This window comes from Daphnia magna, linkage group LG9 (assembly GCF_020631705.1).
Source record: "Daphnia magna isolate NIES linkage group LG9, ASM2063170v1.1, whole genome shotgun sequence".
Taxonomy (NCBI): domain Eukaryota; kingdom Metazoa; phylum Arthropoda; class Branchiopoda; order Diplostraca; family Daphniidae; genus Daphnia; species Daphnia magna.
The window spans coordinates 2,532,204-2,555,814 of record NC_059190.1 but is presented as its reverse complement, the minus strand read 5'-3'; the positions used below and the strand labels follow the sequence as shown (position 1 = coordinate 2,555,814).

The 23,611-nt window shown below is 39.1% G+C and overlaps 5 long non-coding RNA genes across 49 annotated transcripts; 4 read left to right on the top strand and 1 right to left on the bottom strand.

The window, feature by feature from the left end:
• Positions 1-1,692: 1,692 nt before the first annotated feature.
• On the top strand, positions 1,693-4,203 carry LOC123475757. Of its 10 annotated transcripts, none has more exons than XR_006651060.1 (7): positions 1,699-2,019; positions 2,073-2,129; positions 2,194-2,461; positions 2,543-3,014; positions 3,276-3,774; positions 3,848-3,935; positions 3,997-4,203. It is a non-coding gene; the product is annotated as an uncharacterized LOC123475757 (long non-coding RNA). The 10 variants fall into 10 exon arrangements; XR_006651066.1 differs by having other exon boundaries at positions 1,703-2,019; positions 2,194-2,317; XR_006651061.1 differs by having other exon boundaries at positions 1,693-2,019; positions 2,194-3,010.
• Positions 4,204-7,538: 3,335 nt separating this feature from the next.
• LOC123475781 lies at positions 7,539-10,043 on the top strand. 11 transcript variants are annotated; one of them, XR_006651135.1, is made up of 6 exons: positions 7,539-7,801; positions 7,913-7,969; positions 8,034-8,854; positions 9,116-9,614; positions 9,688-9,775; positions 9,837-10,043. It is a non-coding gene; the product is annotated as an uncharacterized LOC123475781 (long non-coding RNA). The 11 variants fall into 11 exon arrangements; XR_006651134.1 differs by having other exon boundaries at positions 7,539-7,860; XR_006651131.1 differs by having other exon boundaries at positions 7,544-7,969; positions 8,034-8,302; positions 8,384-8,854.
• Positions 10,044-13,123: 3,080 nt separating this feature from the next.
• On the top strand, positions 13,124-15,629 carry LOC123475813. Of its 11 annotated transcripts, none has more exons than XR_006651241.1 (6): positions 13,124-13,386; positions 13,498-13,554; positions 13,619-14,439; positions 14,702-15,200; positions 15,274-15,361; positions 15,423-15,629. It is a non-coding gene; the product is annotated as an uncharacterized LOC123475813 (long non-coding RNA). The 11 variants fall into 11 exon arrangements; XR_006651240.1 differs by having other exon boundaries at positions 13,124-13,445; XR_006651237.1 differs by having other exon boundaries at positions 13,129-13,554; positions 13,619-13,887; positions 13,969-14,439.
• A 3,070-nt stretch (positions 15,630-18,699) lies between these two features.
• Positions 18,700-21,218, top strand: LOC116931003. 14 transcript variants are annotated; one of them, XR_006651228.1, is made up of 6 exons: positions 18,700-18,974; positions 19,086-19,142; positions 19,207-20,027; positions 20,111-20,789; positions 20,863-20,950; positions 21,012-21,218. It is a non-coding gene; the product is annotated as an uncharacterized LOC116931003 (long non-coding RNA). The 14 variants fall into 14 exon arrangements; XR_006651225.1 differs by having other exon boundaries at positions 18,700-19,033; XR_006651223.1 differs by having other exon boundaries at positions 18,708-19,142; positions 19,207-19,475; positions 19,557-20,027.
• A 1,215-nt stretch (positions 21,219-22,433) lies between these two features.
• LOC116931006 lies at positions 22,434-23,433 on the bottom strand. 3 transcript variants are annotated; one of them, XR_006651234.1, is made up of 6 exons: positions 23,373-23,433; positions 23,154-23,285; positions 22,974-23,085; positions 22,842-22,913; positions 22,696-22,781; positions 22,434-22,601 (listed from the first exon to the last, which is right to left on the bottom strand). It is a non-coding gene; the product is annotated as an uncharacterized LOC116931006 (long non-coding RNA). The 3 variants fall into 3 exon arrangements; XR_006651233.1 differs by having other exon boundaries at positions 22,974-23,054; XR_006651235.1 differs by having other exon boundaries at positions 22,974-23,031.
• Positions 23,434-23,611: the final 178 nt, after the last annotated feature.

Below are 23,611 nucleotides of genomic sequence, written 5' to 3'. Positions count from 1 at the left end.
TCCATGAGGAATCTAAAACTGCATGACACGTACGGGAAGACGATTTGGCAGCAGGATTAACAATGACATTTTCAATTTCTACAAAAAGATATAGATGTAAAAATAAGAAATCCAGATAAGCCAACAAATGAAAATACCATGGTATGGCAATGGAGATGATCCTTTATTCCTGTTTGCATTTGGCAGGCTAAGAAGAGAGGAAGAGAAGCTTGTGTAGAGAAAATTGTTACAGGTGCATGTAGTGGAAGATAAGTAATATTCTGTAATACCACAATGAAGAGCTGAAGTGTATAGAGGATGGCTGGCTGAGCAGAGAAGCTTTAAAATCTGGATACATGGGATGATGAAGGCTGATGATTAGCAACACATAGTAGACGAAGACTGTTGTTTAGTGATGAGAGAACACATCACGAAGCTAAAACAAAAGAGTTCAAGTCCATTAACAATACCTGAACAGGATGGTGATGTTCATTTCTCAGGCATAGTGGTTACTGTGGGTCTTCTTAAAGTGTCAGCATCCCTTGTGGTACGTTGATAGCAGGAATGCAGGCTACTGGTTCAGCAACTGACAAGGCAAAACTCTACCACATACAAAAAGCAATATATTTTAAGGATTTCTGTTTCAATACTTACACAACGATAGCAATACTGAACAGATAATAACATACCGCCCTTTTGTTGACGAAAAATCCTTTGAAACACTAAACATGTATAAACGTAACAAACACCCATTTAACTTGTCACTCGTAATTTTTATCATAGACGCACATCAACGCCATCTAGTTTTTCCGTCTGAAATCCAAAGAAAATAGATTTTACTTTTAAATCAGTACAATTCTTGCTTTTAAGTGCTTGAACTTTACTAACCTCAGACAGTTGGTTCAAATTTTAAACATATAAACCTAGAATATCAACTACTAGTTGCAAGACGAGGTGCTAAACATTTGTAGCTAAAACTGTCGTTGCTCTTAGGATCAGACTGTACTGTTGATAGCAAGAAAAATACGGAGTAAAAGCTGCAACACCCTAACGCATGTAAGAAAAACATTTGAAATTTTTAGAGTAATACAGCTCATTTTTTACTTCTTGCAAATTGTCACGAAAATTTTCCGGAAGTAACCGAAAGTAATCAATATCTCCGGAAATAGTGTGCCCATAACAAAAACGAGTAGGATTTTCGTGATGCTTATCAAATTTGGGGTTGGATTAACGGGTTTTTGGCCAAAAGTCGGATTTGACCAAAATCGACCAAAATCAAAAAAATTTTGGACGATTTTCGGATATTTTAAGCTGATACATGGAGTCGACCCCAAATTTGACGAGGATTACGAAAATGTGATTTTTTTTATGACAGACTAACCATTAAGGAGATATTTAGCATTTTAAAACCGGAAGTTGAAATTCCGGAAATCTAAAAAATGAACTTTGTTCTACTCTAAATGGTTAACAAGATTTTGATAGTTGTAAAAGTAAAGTAGTGTTAATAAAAGTTATGCGGTGTTTTAAAAGTTCTAAAAGTACAATTTCAGTTCTGACACCTAAATAGACTCGAATCGAAAAATCGTACATTTAACACGATTAAATCCGTTACTTACTTGGTATATGACAGTACTTGTCAAAACAATGTTTCAGGTTCTACTAGTATCTGGCTGAAACAAAAGCGTTCCTCCATTTTCGTCCTTGCGACCCAACATGAAATATTCAGAACAGCAGACGATCTAACTTCGTTGAAATGTCAAGTCACTATTGGTAGACAAAAAGTTTCTTTAGCTATCTTTCAACAATCTGTAAAATAACTTAGATAGTGTTCTAAAGCACTCTTCCCTTCTACGTTTCAATTCACCGTGTCTGCGCATTCTCTCTAAATTCAGTTTGTCACCCTACTTGATAGCTTGTGTTTATTGACTAAGCTGGAAAATTGTGCATACGACGATGACCAAGGGACTGATAATTCATACTGGTAATATTATACAGCTGCCAGATTTGAAAAGAAAACCAGGCCACACACCTACTGATGAGGTTCAAAATGTATTTTTGTTTTTGGGGTTCATTTCTTAATTTTAAAAAAATAGCTCTATGATGCCTTGAAAGTTCAGCTGTATAAAACATTGGCTAATGGGGATGCTGAGGTATAATCAAACCTTAACTCCCCACTAGTTAACCATAACATTCATTTATTACTTACATTTTTAGATACTTTCTCCATTGGAATTGTCATCTCTTCTAGTCCCAGAGGAATGCAAAAAAAAAAAAAAATACTATAAATTATCTCTTTCATCTCCTCAATCAGAATTTAACAAATTGTCCTTGACAGCAGGTATATGAAATGCTAATGCTTTTAATATTTTTAGGTTGATTATGAGAAGCCCTCTTCCGTCATCCGATCCATTGACGACATTTCGATTCGTCAATATGGTTTACCATGGAGAAGGCCGGATTGTCTTTCACAACACTGTGTTCTGTAGATTTACGATATTAAAACGATACTAAGAACATAGGTTTGTTAATTATTCTATTATACCTCAACTTTTTATTACTGCAGACTGGTGCCACCAAGCGGATTAGCTCCAGTCAGGCTTCAGCAATCAGCATACTCCCACAAATTTAGCATGTCGATGTTTCTCCCATCATTCTCCTTCATGATAGAACTGATACTTTGAAGAGTATGGATCTCTGCAAAAGAAGTTAATTTAGTTAAATATGATTTGATACTGGATAATTGTAGATATGAACGAATTTTTGTTGTTCAAACCAAAAACATCAGTGGAAGCACAGGCCTGTGGTAGCAGCAATGGCAAAAAAAATGTTTTTTTCGTAACTCAGTGTTGTGTGAAAATTGGGAACAGTGGATTTTCCAGGAGAACATTTATAATTCAAACTATTTTTGTTAGTGGCAAGCATGTGAAAATATCTATATTTAATAGTGAAAAGGAAGCATTAATAAATGCTTGGACGAATGAGAATTTATTTGTTAACCAACATTGCTGCCAAAGGAATTTTGTCACATAAAGTAGGTATGTGCATTCTTTTCTTTGGTGTCATGTATTTGACTGCAGGAAATTTTCAAGATTGCTTACATGAATCTGGCATTGTGCAGGTCAGCACAATCAGCAGAACTTTTCCACTGCCTACTTTTTCACACTGTAGGGCTGAGAATCCAAATTGGACATTGATTTGAATTAAGTACGACTTTTTGTACAAAATTAAAACGAAAACAAAGTGTCGATTTTTTGTACAAAAAAGTCGGGCTTAATAACTGAAATATATTTCGATAGATGGCAGTGCACATGTAGATAGCAGTGCATCTAAGATTTTTTGGTCCCGATCTAGTGGAATTTACATTCGTCTGAAGTGTGCCATCGCCATTGTGAACGAAGCATGGGTCACTACAAATCATCTTCTGATACGTTGTCCGGTTTTTAAAAATCTTTTATTACTTTAATATGTCTTTTTGTAATTCCTTGGGCATTAACACTCTCTAATCAACAAAGAAACTGCTTTTCTCATGTTACTTTTACCAATTTTTTTATACTCGTACATTTAGTTGATTATAGAAAACATCTTGACATTCACACGAATGCCTTTGTCTTATCTGATCGTGTTAACATGCTGATTCGTTCTTGCCACTGGCCGAAGCCATTTTGTCAAATTTTGCATCTTTCCAAAATTTAATCACACACAAGCATTCTGGCATGTGTCAGGCAACGGGTTACAGGAATGGCATGGTCCCCTTTTGGTGTTGAGCCTGGCCTACACCCTCGGTTATTGAAAATGGTTATCTATGTTATAGATTTGCCTTCATGAAGGATTTTGTTCATTTATTTGTTCTTGTTTTTCTTTTGATTAGGTGTTGGAACAAGTAATTACATGGAGCTGGAGCGTCAATTTGGGACTTGATTTGTCATCTGTTGGTTGACGTAGGAAAACACAGATTGGTAAGAATGGAAAGATAGCGACATTAACACCTCAACTCTTGTTATTTTGTCTATTTTCCAGAACCCACCATTTTATTCCCACACTTATCATTGGAATTCTGGGATGGTAGCTGTTGTTGCAGGACACTCCTTGGTTCATTAGTGAGGTTCCAGAAAGCAGCATTCCAAGAGCAAGAATACAATTTGCCGGCTGTCAACACAATATAGATTGTTTAACTTTGTTTTCTTGCCTTGGTGGTGAAATTGAATTATATTGAGATTTAAAACATTTTGAAGCTATTTGCGTACTAGTGAGAAAACATATGTGAAGAGTTGCTGAAATGTGTCAACAGAGCAAAGTGCAAAACATGGATTAAATTCAACAAAACTAATTTGAGTTTGCAGTGGCAGAAATTTAAAGTTGGTGCCAGCATAATGGCTATCCACGTTGAGAATTTGAATTGCAAATTTTAGTTCTGCCTATAGGTAAAAAGTATATAAAGTATATAAGTACTTGTTGCCTATAGATTGCTCAATGATAATTTAAGTTTGCATGTCTTGAAATTGGTTTTCTTCTTTAATTATAAAATTCAATACACAAAGATATAAATGGAATTGGTTTTGTATTATCCCACCTCCACCCACAATTCCACCACAGTTTTACATCACATGTTATACAATATATACAATACATACATGCATATAAACACAAACACTTAAGTTAACCCGTTGGCTGCCAAGCCATTACAACCCGTAGGTTGTTTTTCTACATTCGCTACGCATCGTTTCAGAGGGATCCGATGAAAGGGGGACTTGTCCGAAGACAAGTCCGGGCTGACTTGATGATGGAGACCTTTACGGGAATGCACACCCCAGGTACTCCACCATCGCATCGACAAGGGGAAGTCCCTACTGGTGCATTGCCTACGGCGCCATAAGGCGCAAGGCGACTGCCCCACCCCATGGCTGATCAACCATGGAGCAGAACAGCGCCGCCGGTCCCTAAACTAAAAAAAAGGGGAGCAAAATGGGTGGCAGCCAACGGGTTAACTTTAAACATACAACAATACAAAACAAAACAAAATACCAACAAAACAAAATACCAAAAACGCGACGTTCCACGATGACGGCGATGAGGAGAAGCCGGGCGCGAGCAAAGACGGTAAGGCGAGGATGGCGTGGCGAGGATGGCGTGGAGAAGATGGCGAGGCGAAGATGGCGAGGCGAAGACGGCGAGGCGAGGATGGCGAGGCGAAGACGGCGAGGCGAGGATGGCGAGGCGAAGACGGCGAGGCGAAGACGGCGAGGCGAGGATGGCGAGGCGAAGACGGCGAGGAGAGGATGGCGAGGCGAAGACGGCGAGGCGAGGATGGCGAGGCGAAGACGGCGAGGCGAAGACGGCGAGGCGAGGATGGCGAGGCGAAGACGGCGAGGCGAGGAAGGCGAGGCGAGGATGGCGAGGCGAAGACGGCGAGGCGAGGATGGCGAGGCGAAGACGGCGAGGCGAGGATGGCGAGGCGAAGACGGCGAGGCGAGGATGGCGAGGCGAAGACGGCGAGGCGAGGATGGCGAGGCGAAGACGGCGAGGCGAGGATGGCGAGGCGAAGACGGCGAGGCGAGGATGGCGAGGCGAAGACGGCGAGGCGAGGATGGCGAGGCGAAGACGGCGAGGCGAGGATGGCGAGGCGAGGATGGCGAGGCGAAGACGGCGAGGCGAGGAAGGCGAGGCGAAGACGGCGAGGCGAGGATGGCGAGGCGAAGACGGCGAGGCAGGTTTGGTCCACACAACTAGTAGGATGTCCTTTTCAGCCTGGGTGGATGTTGCCTGAAGAGAAAATTGACAAATGAGAATGACAACGCAATTTTTAATGCGAAAACCCTTTTTATTTTTTTTTTTTATTTATTTTTTTTTACTCACAAGGAAATTCCATGAGGAATCTAAAACTGCATGACACGTACGGGAAGACGATTTGGCAGCAGGATTAACAATGACATTTTCAATTTCTACAAAAAAGATATAGATGTAAAAATAAGAAATCCAGATAAGCCAACAAATGAAAATACCATGGTATGGCAATGGAGATGATCCTTTATTCCTGTTTGCATTTGGCAGGCTAAGAAGAGAGGAAGAGAAGCTTGTGTAGAGAAAATTGTTACAGGTGCATGTAGTGGAAGATAAGTAATATTCTGTAATACCACAATGAAGAGCTGAAGTGTATAGAGGATGGCTGGCTGAGCAGAGAAGCTTTAAAATCTGGATACATGGGATGATGAAGGCTGATGATTAGCAACACATAGTAGACGAAGACTGTTGTTTAGTGATGAGAGAACACATCACGAAGCTAAAACAAAAGAGTTCAAGTCCATTAACAATACCTGAACAGGATGGTGATGTTCATTTCTCAGGCATAGTGGTTACTGTGGGTCTTCTTAAAGTGTCAGCATCCCTTGTGGTACGTTGATAGCAGGAATGCAGGCTACTGGTTCAGCAACTGACAAGGCAAAACTCTACCACATACAAAAAGCAATATATTTTAAGGATTTCTGTTTCAATACTTACACAACGATAGCAATACTGAACAGATAATAACATACCGCCCTTTTGTTGACGAAAAATCCTTTGAAACACTAAACATGTATAAACGTAACAAACACCCATTTAACTTGTCACTCGTAATTTTTATCATAGACGCACATCAACGCCATCTAGTTTTTCCGTCTGAAATCCAAAGAAAATAGATTTTACTTTTAAATCAGTACAATTCTTGCTTTTAAGTGCTTGAACTTTACTAACCTCAGACAGTTGGTTCAAATTTTAAACATATAAACCTAGAATATCAACTACTAGTTGCAAGACGAGGTGCTAAACATTTGTAGCTAAAACTGTCGTTGCTCTTAGGATCAGACTGTACTGTTGATAGCAAGAAAAATACGGAGTAAAAGCTGCAACACCCTAACGCATGTAAGAAAAACATTTGAAATTTTTAGAGTAATACAGCTCATTTTTTACTTCTTGCAAATTGTCACGAAAATTTTCCGGAAGTAACCGAAAGTAATCAATATCTCCGGAAATAGTGTGCCCATAACAAAAACGAGTAGGATTTTCGTGATGCTTATCAAATTTGGGGTTGGATTAACGGGTTTTTGGCCAAAAGTCGGATTTGACCAAAATCGACCAAAATCAAAAAAATTTTGGACGATTTTCGGATATTTTAAGCTGATACATGGAGTCGACCCCAAATTTGACGAGGATTACGAAAATGTGATTTTTTTTATGACAGACTAACCATTAAGGAGATATTTAGCATTTTAAAACCGGAAGTTGAAATTCCGGAAATCTAAAAAATGAACTTTGTTCTACTCTAAATGGTTAACAAGATTTTGATAGTTGTAAAAGTAAAGTAGTGTTAATAAAAGTTATGCGGTGTTTTAAAAGTTCTAAAAGTACAATTTCAGTTCTGACACCTAAATAGACTCGAATCGAAAAATCGTACATTTAACACGATTAAATCCGTTACTTACTTGGTATATGACAGTACTTGTCAAAACAATGTTTCAGGTTCTACTAGTATCTGGCTGAAACAAAAGCGTTCCTCCATTTTCGTCCTTGCGACCCAACATGAAATATTCAGAACAGCAGACGATCTAACTTCGTTGAAATGTCAAGTCACTATTGGTAGACAAAAAGTTTCTTTAGCTATCTTTCAACAATCTGTAAAATAACTTAGATAGTGTTCTAAAGCACTCTTCCCTTCTACGTTTCAATTCACCGTGTCTGCGCATTCTCTCTAAATTCAGTTTGTCACCCTACTTGATAGCTTGTGTTTATTGACTAAGCTGGAAAATTGTGCATACGACGATGACCAAGGGACTGATAATTCATACTGGTAATATTATACAGCTGCCAGATTTGAAAAGAAAACCAGGCCACACACCTACTGATGAGGTTCAAAATGTATTTTTGTTTTTGGGGTTCATTTCTTAATTTTAAAAAATAGCTCTATGATGCCTTGAAAGTTCAGCTGTATAAAACATTGGCTAATGGGGATGCTGAGGTATAATCAAACCTTAACTCCCCACTAGTTAACCATAACATTCATTTATTACTTACATTTTTAGATACTTTCTCCATTGGAATTGTCATCTCTTCTAGTCCCAGAGGAATGCAAAAAAAAAAAAAAAATACTATAAATTATCTCTTTCATCTCCTCAATCAGAATTTAACAAATTGTCCTTGACAGCAGGTATATGAAATGCTAATGCTTTTAATATTTTTAGGTTGATTATGAGAAGCCCTCTTCCGTCATCCGATCCATTGACGACATTTCGATTCGTCAATATGGTTTACCATGGAGAAGGCCGGATTGTCTTTCACAACACTGTGTTCTGTAGATTTACGATATTAAAACGATACTAAGAACATAGGTTTGTTAATTATTCTATTATACCTCAACTTTTTATTACTGCAGACTGGTGCCACCAAGCGGATTAGCTCCAGTCAGGCTTCAGCAATCAGCATACTCCCACAAATTTAGCATGTCGATGTTTCTCCCATCATTCTCCTTCATGATAGAACTGATACTTTGAAGAGTATGGATCTCTGCAAAAGAAGTTAATTTAGTTAAATATGATTTGATACTGGATAATTGTAGATATGAACGAATTTTTGTTGTTCAAACCAAAAACATCAGTGGAAGCACAGGCCTGTGGTAGCAGCAATGGCAAAAAAAATGTTTTTTCGTAACTCAGTGTTGTGTGAAAATTGGGAACAGTGGATTTTCCAGGAGAACATTTATAATTCAAACTATTTTTGTTAGTGGCAAGCATGTGAAAATATCTATATTTAATAGTGAAAAGGAAGCATTAATAAATGCTTGGACGAATGAGAATTTATTTGTTAACCAACATTGCTGCCAAAGGAATTTTGTCACATAAAGTAGGTATGTGCATTCTTTTCTTTGGTGTCATGTATTTGACTGCAGGAAATTTTCAAGATTGCTTACATGAATCTGGCATTGTGCAGGTCAGCACAATCAGCAGAACTTTTCCACTGCCTACTTTTTCACACTGTAGGGCTGAGAATCCAAATTGGACATTGATTTGAATTAAGTACGACTTTTTGTACAAAATTAAAACGAAAACAAAGTGTCGATTTTTTGTACAAAAAAGTCGGGCTTAATAACTGAAATATATTTCGATAGATGGCAGTGCACATGTAGATAGCAGTGCATCTAAGATTTTTTGGTCCCGATCTAGTGGAATTTACATTCGTCTGAAGTGTGCCATCGCCATTGTGAACGAAGCATGGGTCACTACAAATCATCTTCTGATACGTTGTCCGGTTTTTAAAAATCTTTTATTACTTTAATATGTCTTTTTGTAATTCCTTGGGCATTAACACTCTCTAATCAACAAAGAAACTGCTTTTCTCATGTTACTTTTACCAATTTTTTTATACTCGTACATTTAGTTGATTATAGAAAACATCTTGACATTCACACGAATGCCTTTGTCTTATCTGATCGTGTTAACATGCTGATTCGTTCTTGCCACTGGCCGAAGCCATTTTGTCAAATTTTGCATCTTTCCAAAATTTAATCACACACAAGCATTCTGGCATGTGTCAGGCAACGGGTTACAGGAATGGCATGGTCCCCTTTTGGTGTTGAGCCTGGCCTACACCCTCGGTTATTGAAAATGGTTATCTATGTTATAGATTTGCCTTCATGAAGGATTTTGTTCATTTATTTGTTCTTGTTTTTCTTTTGATTAGGTGTTGGAACAAGTAATTACATGGAGCTGGAGCGTCAATTTGGGACTTGATTTGTCATCTGTTGGTTGACGTAGGAAAACACAGATTGGTAAGAATGGAAAGATAGCGACATTAACACCTCAACTCTTGTTATTTTGTCTATTTTCCAGAACCCACCATTTTATTCCCACACTTATCATTGGAATTCTGGGATGGTAGCTGTTGTTGCAGGACACTCCTTGGTTCATTAGTGAGGTTCCAGAAAGCAGCATTCCAAGAGCAAGAATACAATTTGCCGGCTGTCAACACAATATAGATTGTTTAACTTTGTTTTCTTGCCTTGGTGGTGAAATTGAATTATATTGAGATTTAAAACATTTTGAAGCTATTTGCGTACTAGTGAGAAAACATATGTGAAGAGTTGCTGAAATGTGTCAACAGAGCAAAGTGCAAAACATGGATTAAATTCAACAAAACTAATTTGAGTTTGCAGTGGCAGAAATTTAAAAGTTGGTGCCAGCATAATGGCTATCCACGTTGAGAATTTGAATTGCAAATTTTAGTTCTGCCTATAGGTAAAAAGTATATAAAGTATATAAGTACTTGTTGCCTATAGATTGCTCAATGATAATTTAAGTTTGCATGTCTTGAAATTGGTTTTCTTCTTTAATTATAAAATTCAATACACAAAGATATAAATGGAATTGGTTTTGTATTATCCCACCTCCACCCACAATTCCACCACAGTTTTACATCACATGTTATACAATATATACAATACATACATGCATATAAACACAAACACTTAAGTTAACCCGTTGGCTGCCAAGCCATTACAACCCGTAGGTTGTTTTTCTACATTCGCTACGCATCGTTTCAGAGGGATCCGATGAAAGGGGGACTTGTCCGAAGACAAGTCCGGGCTGACTTGATGATGGAGACCTTTACGGGAATGCACACCCCAGGTACTCCACCATCGCATCGACAAGGGGAAGTCCCTACTGGTGCATTGCCTACGGCGCCATAAGGCGCAAGGCGACTGCCCCACCCCATGGCTGATCAACCATGGAGCAGAACAGCGCCGCCGGTCCCTAAACTAAAAAAAAAGGGGAGCAAAATGGGTGGCAGCCAACGGGTTAACTTTAAACATACAACAATACAAAACAAAACAAAATACCAACAAAACAAAATACCAAAAACGCGACGTTCCACGATGACGGCGATGAGGAGAAGCCGGGCGCGAGCAAAGACGGTAAGGCGAGGATGGCGTGGCGAGGATGGCGTGGAGAAGATGGCGAGGCGAAGATGGCGAGGCGAAGACGGCGAGGCGAGGATGGCGAGGCGAAGACGGCGAGGCGAGGATGGCGAGGCGAAGACGGCGAGGCGAAGACGGCGAGGCGAGGATGGCGAGGCGAAGACGGCGAGGAGAGGATGGCGAGGCGAAGACGGCGAGGCGAGGATGGCGAGGCGAAGACGGCGAGGCGAGGAAGGCGAGGCGAGGATGGCGAGGCGAAGACGGCGAGGCGAGGATGGCGAGGCGAAGACGGCGAGGCGAGGATGGCGAGGCGAAGACGGCGAGGCGAGGATGGCGAGGCGAAGACGGCGAGGCAGGTTTGGTCCACACAACTAGTAGGATGTCCTTTTCAGCCTGGGTGGATGTTGCCTGAAGAGAAAATTGACAAATGAGAATGACAACGCAATTTTTAATGCGAAAACCCTTTTTTTTTTTTTTTTATTTATTTTTTTTACTCACAAGGAAATTCCATGAGGAATCTAAAACTGCATGACACGTACGGGAAGACGATTTGGCAGCAGGATTAACAATGACATTTTCAATTTCTACAAAAAGATATAGATGTAAAAATAAGAAATCCAGATAAGCCAACAAATGAAAATACCATGGTATGGCAATGGAGATGATCCTTTATTCCTGTTTACATTTGGCAGGCTAAGAAGAGAGGAAGAGAAGCTTGTGTAGAGAAAATTGTTACAGGTGCATGTAGTGGAAGATAAGTAATATTCTGTAATACCACAATGAAGAGCTGAAGTGTATAGAGGATGGCTGGCTGAGCAGAGAAGCTTTAAAATCTGGATACATGGGATGATGAAGGCTGATGATTAGCAACACATAGTAGACGAAGACTGTTGTTTAGTGATGAGAGAACACATCACGAAGCTAAAACAAAAGAGTTCAAGTCCATTAACAATACCTGAACAGGATGGTGATGTTCATTTCTCAGGCATAGTGGTTACTGTGGGTCTTCTTAAAGTGTCAGCATCCCTTGTGGTACGTTGATAGCAGGAATGCAGGCTACTGGTTCAGCAACTGACAAGGCAAAACTCTACCACATACAAAAAGCAATATATTTTAAGGATTTCTGTTTCAATACTTACACAACGATAGCAATACTGAACAGATAATAACATACCGCCCTTTTGTTGACGAAAAATCCTTTGAAACACTAAACATGTATAAACGTAACAAACACCCATTTAACTTGTCACTCGTAATTTTTATCATAGACGCACATCAACGCCATCTAGTTTTTCCGTCTGAAATCCAAAGAAAATAGATTTTACTTTTAAATCAGTACAATTCTTGCTTTTAAGTGCTTGAACTTTACTAACCTCAGACAGTTGGTTCAAATTTTAAACATATAAACCTAGAATATCAACTACTAGTTGCAAGACGAGGTGCTAAACATTTGTAGCTAAAACTGTCGTTGCTCTTAGGATCAGACTGTACTGTTGATAGCAAGAAAAATACGGAGTAAAAGCTGCAACACCCTAACGCATGTAAGAAAAACATTTGAAATTTTTAGAGTAATACAGCTCATTTTTTACTTCTTGCAAATTGTCACGAAAATTTTCCGGAAGTAACCGAAAGTAATCAATATCTCCGGAAATAGTGTGCCCATAACAAAAACGAGTAGGATTTTCGTGATGCTTATCAAATTTGGGGTTGGATTAACGGGTTTTTGGCCAAAAGTCGGATTTGACCAAAATCGACCAAAATCAAAAAATTTTGGACGATTTTCGGATATTTTAAGCTGATACATGGAGTCGACCCCAAATTTGACGAGGATTACGAAAATGTGATTTTTTTTATGACAGACTAACCATTAAGGAGATATTTAGCATTTTAAAACCGGAAGTTGAAATTCCGGAAATCTAAAAAATGAACTTTGTTCTACTCTAAATGGTTAACAAGATTTTGATAGTTGTAAAAGTAAAGTAGTGTTAATAAAAGTTATGCGGTGTTTTAAAAGTTCTAAAAGTACAATTTCAGTTCTGACACCTAAATAGACTCGAATCGAAAAATCGTACATTTAACACGATTAAATCCGTTACTTACTTGGTATATGACAGTACTTGTCAAAACAATGTTTCAGGTTCTACTAGTATCTGGCTGAAACAAAAGCGTTCCTCCATTTTCGTCCTTGCGACCCAACATGAAATATTCAGAACAGCAGACGATCTAACTTCGTTGAAATGTCAAGTCACTATTGGTAGACAAAAAGTTTCTTTAGCTATCTTTCAACAATCTGTAAAATAACTTAGATAGTGTTCTAAAGCACTCTTCCCTTCTACGTTTCAATTCACCGTGTCTGCGCATTCTCTCTAAATTCAGTTTGTCACCCTACTTGATAGCTTGTGTTTATTGACTAAGCTGGAAAATTGTGCATACGACGATGACCAAGGGACTGATAATTCATACTGGTAATATTATACAGCTGCCAGATTTGAAAAGAAAACCAGGCCACACACCTACTGATGAGGTTCAAAATGTATTTTTGTTTTTGGGGTTCATTTCTTAATTTTAAAAAATAGCTCTATGATGCCTTGAAAGTTCAGCTGTATAAAACATTGGCTAATGGGGATGCTGAGGTATAATCAAACCTTAACTCCCCACTAGTTAACCATAACATTCATTTATTACTTACATTTTTAGATACTTTCTCCATTGGAATTGTCATCTCTTCTAGTCCCAGAGGAATGCAAAAAAAAAAAAAAAATACTATAAATTATCTCTTTCATCTCCTCAATCAGAATTTAACAAATTGTCCTTGACAGCAGGTATATGAAATGCTAATGCTTTTAATATTTTTAGGTTGATTATGAGAAGCCCTCTTCCGTCATCCGATCCATTGACGACATTTCGATTCGTCAATATGGTTTACCATGGAGAAGGCCGGATTGTCTTTCACAACACTGTGTTCTGTAGATTTACGATATTAAAACGATACTAAGAACATAGGTTTGTTAATTATTCTATTATACCTCAACTTTTTATTACTGCAGACTGGTGCCACCAAGCGGATTAGCTCCAGTCAGGCTTCAGCAATCAGCATACTCCCACAAATTTAGCATGTCGATGTTTCTCCCATCATTCTCCTTCATGATAGAACTGATACTTTGAAGAGTATGGATCTCTGCAAAAGAAGTTAATTTAGTTAAATATGATTTGATACTGGATAATTGTAGATATGAACGAATTTTTGTTGTTCAAACCAAAAACATCAGTGGAAGCACAGGCCTGTGGTAGCAGCAATGGCAAAAAAAATGTTTTTTCGTAACTCAGTGTTGTGTGAAAATTGGGAACAGTGGATTTTCCAGGAGAACATTTATAATTCAAACTATTTTTGTTAGTGGCAAGCATGTGAAAATATCTATATTTAATAGTGAAAAGGAAGCATTAATAAATGCTTGGACGAATGAGAATTTATTTGTTAACCAACATTGCTGCCAAAGGAATTTTGTCACATAAAGTAGGTATGTGCATTCTTTTCTTTGGTGTCATGTATTTGACTGCAGGAAATTTTCAAGATTGCTTACATGAATCTGGCATTGTGCAGGTCAGCACAATCAGCAGAACTTTTCCACTGCCTACTTTTTCACACTGTAGGGCTGAGAATCCAAATTGGACATTGATTTGAATTAAGTACGACTTTTTGTACAAAATTAAAACGAAAACAAAGTGTCGATTTTTTGTACAAAAAAAGTCGGGCTTAATAACTGAAATATATTTCGATAGATGGCAGTGCACATGTAGATAGCAGTGCATCTAAGATTTTTTGGTCCCGATCTAGTGGAATTTACATTCGTCTGAAGTGTGCCATCGCCATTGTGAACGAAGCATGGGTCACTACAAATCATCTTCTGATACGTTGTCCGGTTTTTAAAAATCTTTTATTACTTTAATATGTCTTTTTGTAATTCCTTGGGCATTAACACTCTCTAATCAACAAAGAAACTGCTTTTCTCATGTTACTTTTACCAATTTTTTTATACTCGTACATTTAGTTGATTATAGAAAACATCTTGACATTCACACGAATGCCTTTGTCTTATCTGATCGTGTTAACATGCTGATTCGTTCTTGCCACTGGCCGAAGCCATTTTGTCAAATTTTGCATCTTTCCAAAATTTAATCACACACAAGCATTCTGGCATGTGTCAGGCAACGGGTTACAGGAATGGCATGGTCCCCTTTTGGTGTTGAGCCTGGCCTACACCCTCGGTTATTGAAAATGGTTATCTATGTTATAGATTTGCCTTCATGAAGGATTTTGTTCATTTATTTGTTCTTGTTTTTCTTTTGATTAGGTGTTGGAACAAGTAATTACATGGAGCTGGAGCGTCAATTTGGGACTTGATTTGTCATCTGTTGGTTGACGTAGGAAAACACAGATTGGTAAGAATGGAAAGATAGCGACATTAACACCTCAACTCTTGTTATTTTGTCTATTTTCCAGAACCCACCATTTTATTCCCACACTTATCATTGGAATTCTGGGATGGTAGCTGTTGTTGCAGGACACTCCTTGGTTCATTAGTGAGGTTCCAGAAAGCAGCATTCCAAGAGCAAGAATACAATTTGCCGGCTGTCAACACAATATAGATTGTTTAACTTTGTTTTCTTGCCTTGGTGGTGAAATTGAATTATATTGAGATTTAAAACATTTTGAAGCTATTTGCGTACTAGTGAGAAAACATATGTGAAGAGTTGCTGAAATGTGTCAACAGAGCAAAGTGCAAAACATGGATTAAATTCAACAAAACTAATTTGAGTTTGCAGTGGCAGAAATTTAAAGTTGGTGCCAGCATAATGGCTATCCACGTTGAGAATTTGAATTGCAAATTTTAGTTCTGCCTATAGGTAAAAAGTATATAAAGTATATAAGTACTTGTTGCCTATAGATTGCTCAATGATAATTTAAGTTTGCATGTCTTGAAATTGGTTTTCTTCTTTAATTATAAAATTCAATACACAAAGATATAAATGGAATTGGTTTTGTATTATCCCACCTCCACCCACAATTCCACCACAGTTTTACATCACATGTTATACAATATATACAATACATACATGCATATAAACACAAACACTTAAGTTAACCCGTTGGCTGCCAAGCCATTACAACCCGTAGGTTGTTTTTCTACATTCGCTACGCATCGTTTCAGAGGGATCCGATGAAAGGGGGACTTGTCCGAAGACAAGTCCGGGCTGACTTGATGATGGAGACCTTTACGGGAATGCACACCCCAGGTACTCCACCATCGCATCGACAAGGGGAAGTCCCTACTGGTGCATTGCCTACGGCGCCATAAGGCGCAAGGCGACTGCCCCACCCCATGGCTGATCAACCATGGAGCAGAACAGCGCCGCCGGTCCCTAAACTAAAAAAAAGGGGAGCAAAATGGGTGGCAGCCAACGGGTTAACTTTAAACATACAACAATACAAAACAAAACAAAATACCAACAAAACAAAATACCAAAAACGCGACGTTCCACGATGACGGCGATGAGGAGAAGCCGGGCGCGAGCAAAGACGGTAAGGCGAGGATGGCGTGGCGAGGATGGCGTGGAGAAGATGGCGAGGCGAAGATGGCGAGGCGAAGACGGCGAGGCGAGGATGGCGAGGCGAAGACGGCGAGGCGAGGATGGCGAGGCGAAGACGGCGAGGCGAAGACGGCGAGGCGAGGATGGCGAGGCGAAGACGGCGAGGAGAGGATGGCGAGGCGAAGACGGCGAGGCGAGGATGGCGAGGCGAAGACGGCGAGGCGAGGAAGGCGAGGCGAGGATGGCGAGGCGAAGACGGCGAGGCGAGGATGGCGAGGCGAAGACGGCGAGGCGAGGATGGCGAGGCGAAGACGGCGAGGCGAGGATGGCGAGGCGAAGACGGCGAGGCAGGTTTGGTCCACACAACTAGTAGGATGTCCTTTTCAGCCTGGGTGGATGTTGCCTGAAGAGAAAATTGACAAATGAGAATGACAACGCAATTTTTAATGCGAAAACCCTTTTTATTTTTTTTTTTTATTTATTTTTTTTTACTCACAAGGAAATTCCATGAGGAATCTAAAACTGCATGACACGTACGGGAAGACGATTTGGCAGCAGGATTAACAATGACATTTTCAATTTCTACAAAAAAGATATAGATGTAAAAATAAGAAATCCAGATAAGCCAACAAATGAAAATACCATGGTATGGCAATGGAGATGATCCTTTATTCCTGTTTGCATTTGGCAGGCTAAGAAGAGAGGAAGAGAAGCTTGTGTAGAGAAAATTGTTACAGGTGCATGTAGTGGAAGATAAGTAATATTCTGTAATACCACAATGAAGAGCTGAAGTGTATAGAGGATGGCTGGCTGAGCAGAGAAGCTTTAAAATCTGGATACATGGGATGATGAAGGCTGATGATTAGCAACACATAGTAGACGAAGACTGTTGTTTAGTGATGAGAGAACACATCACGAAGCTAAAACAAAAGAGTTCAAGTCCATTAACAATACCTGAACAGGATGGTGATGTTCATTTCTCAGGCATAGTGGTTACTGTGGGTCTTCTTAAAGTGTCAGCATCCCTTGTGGTACGTTGATAGCAGGAATGCAGGCTACTGGTTCAGCAACTGACAAGGCAAAACTCTACCACATACAAAAAGCAATATATTTTAAGGATTTCTGTTTCAATACTTACACAACGATAGCAATACTGAACAGATAATAACATACCGCCCTTTTGTTGACGAAAAATCCTTTGAAACACTAAACATGTATAAACGTAACAAACACCCATTTAACTTGTCACTCGTAATTTTTATCATAGACGCACATCAACGCCATCTAGTTTTTCCGTCTGAAATCCAAAGAAAATAGATTTTACTTTTAAATCAGTACAATTCTTGCTTTTAAGTGCTTGAACTTTACTAACCTCAGACAGTTGGTTCAAATTTTAAACATATAAACCTAGAATATCAACTACTAGTTGCAAGACGAGGTGCTAAACATTTGTAGCTAAAACTGTCGTTGCTCTTAGGATCAGACTGTACTGTTGATAGCAAGAAAAATACGGAGTAAAAGCTGCAACACCCTAACGCATGTAAGAAAAACATTTGAAATTTTTAGAGTAATACAGCTCATTTTTTACTTCTTGCAAATTGTCACGAAAATTTTCCGGAAGTAACCGAAAGTAATCAATATCTCCGGAAATAGTGTGCCCATAACAAAAACGAGTAGGATTTTCGTGATGCTTATCAAATTTGGGGTTGGATTAACGGGTTTTTGGCCAAAAGTCGGATTTGACCAAAATCGACCAAAATCAAAAAATTTTGGACGATTTTCGGATATTTTAAGCTGATACATGGAGTCGACCCCAAATTTGACGAGGATTACGAAAATGTGATTTTTTTTATGACAGACTAACCATTAAGGAGATATTTAGCATTTTAAAACCGGAAGTTGAAATTCCGGAAATCTAAAAAATGAACTTTGTTCTACTCTAAATGGTTAACAAGATTTTGATAGTTGTAAAAGTAAAGTAGTGTTAATAAAAGTTATGCGGTGTTTTAAAAGTTCTAAAAGTACAATTTCAGTTCTGACACCTAAATAGACTCGAATCGAAAAATCGTACATTTAACACGATTAAATCCGTTACTTACTTGGTATATGACAGTACTTGTCAAAACAATGTTTCAGGTTCTACTAGTATCTGGCTGAAACAAAAGCGTTCCTCCATTTTCGTCCTTGCGACCCAACATGAAATATTCAGAACAGCAGACGATCTAACTTCGTTGAAATGTCAAGTCACTATTGGTAGACAAAAAGTTTCTTTAGCTATCTTTCAACAATCTGTAAAATAACTTAGATAGTGTTCTAAAGCACTCTTCCCTTCTACGTTTCAATTCACCGTGTCTGCGCATTCTCTCTAAATTCAGTTTGTCACCCTACTTGATAGCTTGTGTTTATTGACTAAGCTGGAAAATTGTGCATACGACGATGACCAAGGGACTGATAATTCATACTGGTAATATTATACAGCTGCCAGATTTGAAAAGAAAACCAGGCCACACACCTACTGATGAGGTTCAAAATGTATTTTTGTTTTTGGGGTTCATTTCTTAATTTTAAAAAATAGCTCTATGATGCCTTGAAAGTTCAGCTGTATAAAACATTGGCTAATGGGGATGCTGAGGTATAATCAAACCTTAACTCCCCACTAGTTAACCATAACATTCATTTATTACTTACATTTTTAGATACTTTCTCCATTGGAATTGTCATCTCTTCTAGTCCCAGAGGAATGCAAAAAAAAAAAAAAAATACTATAAATTATCTCTTTCATCTCCTCAATCAGAATTTAACAAATTGTCCTTGACAGCAGGTATATGAAATGCTAATGCTTTTAATATTTTTAGGTTGATTATGAGAAGCCCTCTTCCGTCATCCGATCCATTGACGACATTTCGATTCGTCAATATGGTTTACCATGGAGAAGGCCGGATTGTCTTTCACAACACTGTGTTCTGTAGATTTACGATATTAAAACGATACTAAGAACATAGGTTTGTTAATTATTCTATTATACCTCAACTTTTTATTACTGCAGACTGGTGCCACCAAGCGGATTAGCTCCAGTCAGGCTTCAGCAATCAGCATACTCCCACAAATTTAGCATGTCGATGTTTCTCCCATCATTCTCCTTCATGATAGAACTGATACTTTGAAGAGTATGGATCTCTGCAAAAGAAGTTAATTTAGTTAAATATGATTTGATACTGGATAATTGTAGATATGAACGAATTTTTGTTGTTCAAACCAAAAACATCAGTGGAAGCACAGGCCTGTGGTAGCAGCAATGGCAAAAAAAATGTTTTTTCGTAACTCAGTGTTGTGTGAAAATTGGGAACAGTGGATTTTCCAGGAGAACATTTATAATTCAAACTATTTTTGTTAGTGGCAAGCATGTGAAAATATCTATATTTAATAGTGAAAAGGAAGCATTAATAAATGCTTGGACGAATGAGAATTTATTTGTTAACCAACATTGCTGCCAAAGGAATTTTGTCACATAAAGTAGGTATGTGCATTCTTTTCTTTGGTGTCATGTATTTGACTGCAGGAAATTTTCAAGATTGCTTACATGAATCTGGCATTGTGCAGGTCAGCACAATCAGCAGAACTTTTTCCACTGCCTACTTTTTCACACTGTAGGGCTGAGAATCCAAATTGGACATTGATTTGAATTAAGTACGACTTTTTGTACAAAATTAAAACGAAAACAAAGTGTCGATTTTTTGTACAAAAAAAGTCGGGCTTAATAACTGAAATATATTTCGATAGATGGCAGTGCACATGTAGATAGCAGTGCATCTAAGATTTTTTGGTCCCGATCTAGTGGAATTTACATTCGTCTGAAGTGTGCCATCGCCATTGTGAACGAAGCATGGGTCACTACAAATCATCTTCTGATACGTTGTCCGGTTTTTAAAAATCTTTTATTACTTTAATATGTCTTTTTGTAATTCCTTGGGCATTAACACTCTCTAATCAACAAAGAAACTGCTTTTCTCATGTTACTTTTACCAATTTTTTTATACTCGTACATTTAGTTGATTATAGAAAACATCTTGACATTCACACGAATGCCTTTGTCTTATCTGATCGTGTTAACATGCTGATTCGTTCTTGCCACTGGCCGAAGCCATTTTGTCAAATTTTGCATCTTTCCAAAATTTAATCACACACAAGCATTCTGGCATGTGTCAGGCAACGGGTTACAGGAATGGCATGGTCCCCTTTTGGTGTTGAGCCTGGCCTACACCCTCGGTTATTGAAAATGGTTATCTATGTTATAGATTTGCCTTCATGAAGGATTTTGTTCATTTATTTGTTCTTGTTTTTCTTTTGATTAGGTGTTGGAACAAGTAATTACATGGAGCTGGAGCGTCAATTTGGGACTTGATTTGTCATCTGTTGGTTGACGTAGGAAAACACAGATTGGTAAGAATGGAAAGATAGCGACATTAACACCTCAACTCTTGTTATTTTGTCTATTTTCCAGAACCCACCATTTTATTCCCACACTTATCATTGGAATTCTGGGATGGTAGCTGTTGTTGCAGGACACTCCTTGGTTCATTAGTGAGGTTCCAGAAAGCAGCATTCCAAGAGCAAGAATACAATTTGCCGGCTGTCAACACAATATAGATTGTTTAACTTTGTTTTCTTGCCTTGGTGGTGAAATTGAATTATATTGAGATTTAAAACATTTTGAAGCTATTTGCGTACTAGTGAGAAAACATATGTGAAGAGTTGCTGAAATGTGTCAACAGAGCAAAGTGCAAAACATGGATTAAATTCAACAAAACTAATTTGAGTTTGCAGTGGCAGAAATTTAAAGTTGGTGCCAGCATAATGGCTATCCACGTTGAGAATTTGAATTGCAAATTTTAGTTCTGCCTATAGGTAAAAGTATATAAAGTATATAAGTACTTGTTGCCTATAGATTGCTCAATGATAATTTAAGTTTGCATGTCTTGAAATTGGTTTTCTTCTTTAATTATAAAATTCAATACACAAAGATATAAATGGAATTGGTTTTGTATTATCCCACCTCCACCCACAATTCCACCACAGTTTTACATCACATGTTATACAATATATACAATACATACATGCATATAAACACAAACACTTAAGTTAACCCGTTGGCTGCCAAGCCATTACAACCCGTAGGTTGTTTTTCTACATTCGCTACGCATCGTTTCAGAGGGATCCGATGAAAGGGGGACTTGTCCGAAGACAAGTCCGGGCTGACTTGATGATGGAGACCTTTACGGGAATGCACACCCCAGGTACTCCACCATCGCATCGACAAGGGGAAGTCCCTACTGGTGCATTGCCTACGGCACCATAAGGCGCAAGGCGACTGCCCCACCCCATGGCTGATCAACCATGGAGCAGAACAGCGCCGCCGGTCCCTAAACTAAAAAAAAAAGGGGAGCAAAATGGGTGGCAGCCAACGGGTTAACTTTAAACATACAACAATACAAAACAAAACAAAATACCAACAAAACAAAATACCAAAAACGCGACGTTCCACGATGACGGCGATGAGGAGAAGCCGGGCGCGAGCAAAGACGGTAAGGCGAGGATGGCGTGGCGAGGATGGCGTGGAGAAGATGGCGAGGCGAAAACGGCGAGGCGAGGATGGCGAGGCGAAGACGGCGAGGCGAGGATGGCGAGGCGAAGACGGCGAGGCGAGGATGGCGAGGCGAAGACGGCGAGGCGAGGATGGCGAGGCGAAGACGGCGAGGCGAGGATGGCGAGGCGAAGACGGCGAGGCGAGGATGGCGAGGCGAAGACGGCGAGGCGAGGATGGCGAGGCGAAGACGGCGAGGCGAGGATGGCGAGGCGAAGACGGCGAGGCGAGGATGGCGAGGCGAAGACGGCGAGGCGAGGATGGCGAGGCGAAGACGGCGAGGCGAGGATGGCGAGGCGAAGACGGCGAGGCGAGGATGGCGAGGCGAAGACGGCGAGGCGAGGATGGCGAGGCGAAGACGGCGAGGCGAGGATGGCGAGGCGAAGACGGCGAGGCAGGTTTGGTCCACACAACTAGTAGGATGTCCTTTTCAGCCTGGGTGGATGTTGCCTGAAGAGAAAATTGACAAATGAGAATGACAACGCAATTTTTAATGCGAAAACCCTTTTTATTTTTTTTTTTTATTTTTTTTTTTTTTACTCACAAGGAAATTCCATGAGGAATCTAAAACTGCATGACTCGTACGGGAAGACGATTTGGCAGCAGGATTAACAATGACATTTTCAATTTCTAAAAAAAAGATTTAGATGTAAAAATAAGAAATCCAGATAAGCCAACAAATGAAAATACCATGGTATGGCAATGGAGATGAACCTTTATTCCTGTTTGCATTTGGCAGGCTAAGAAGAGAGGAAGAGAAGCCTGTGTAGAGAAAATTGTTACAGGTGCATGTAGTGGAAGATAAGTAATATTCTGTAATACCACAATGAAGAGCTGAAGTGTATAGAGGATGGCTGGCTGAGCAGAGAAGCTTTAAAATCTGGATACATGGGATGATGAAGGCTGATGATTAGCAACACATAGTAGACGAAGACTGTTGTTTAGTGATGAGAGAACACATCACGAAGCTAAAACAAAAGAGTTCAAGTCCATTAACAATACCTGAACAGGATGGTGATGTTCATTTCTCAGGCATAGTGGTTACTATGGGTCTTCTTAAAGTGTCAGCATCCCTTGTGGTACGTTGATAGCAGGAATGCAGGCTACTGGTTCAGCAACTGACAAGGCAAAACTCTACCACATACAAAAAGCAATATATTTTAAGGATTTCTGTTTCAATACTTACACAACGATAGCAATACTGAACAGATAATAACATACCGCAATTTTTTTGACGAAAAATCCTTTGAAACACTAAACATGTATAAACGTAACAAACACCCATTTAACTTGTCACTCGTAATATTTATCATAGACGCACATCAACGCCATCTAGTTTTTCCGTCTGAAATCCAAAGAAAATAGATTTTACTTTTAAATCAGTACAATTCTTGCTTTTAAGTGCTTGAACTTTACTATCCTCAGACAGTTGGTTCAAATTTTAAACATATAAACCTAGA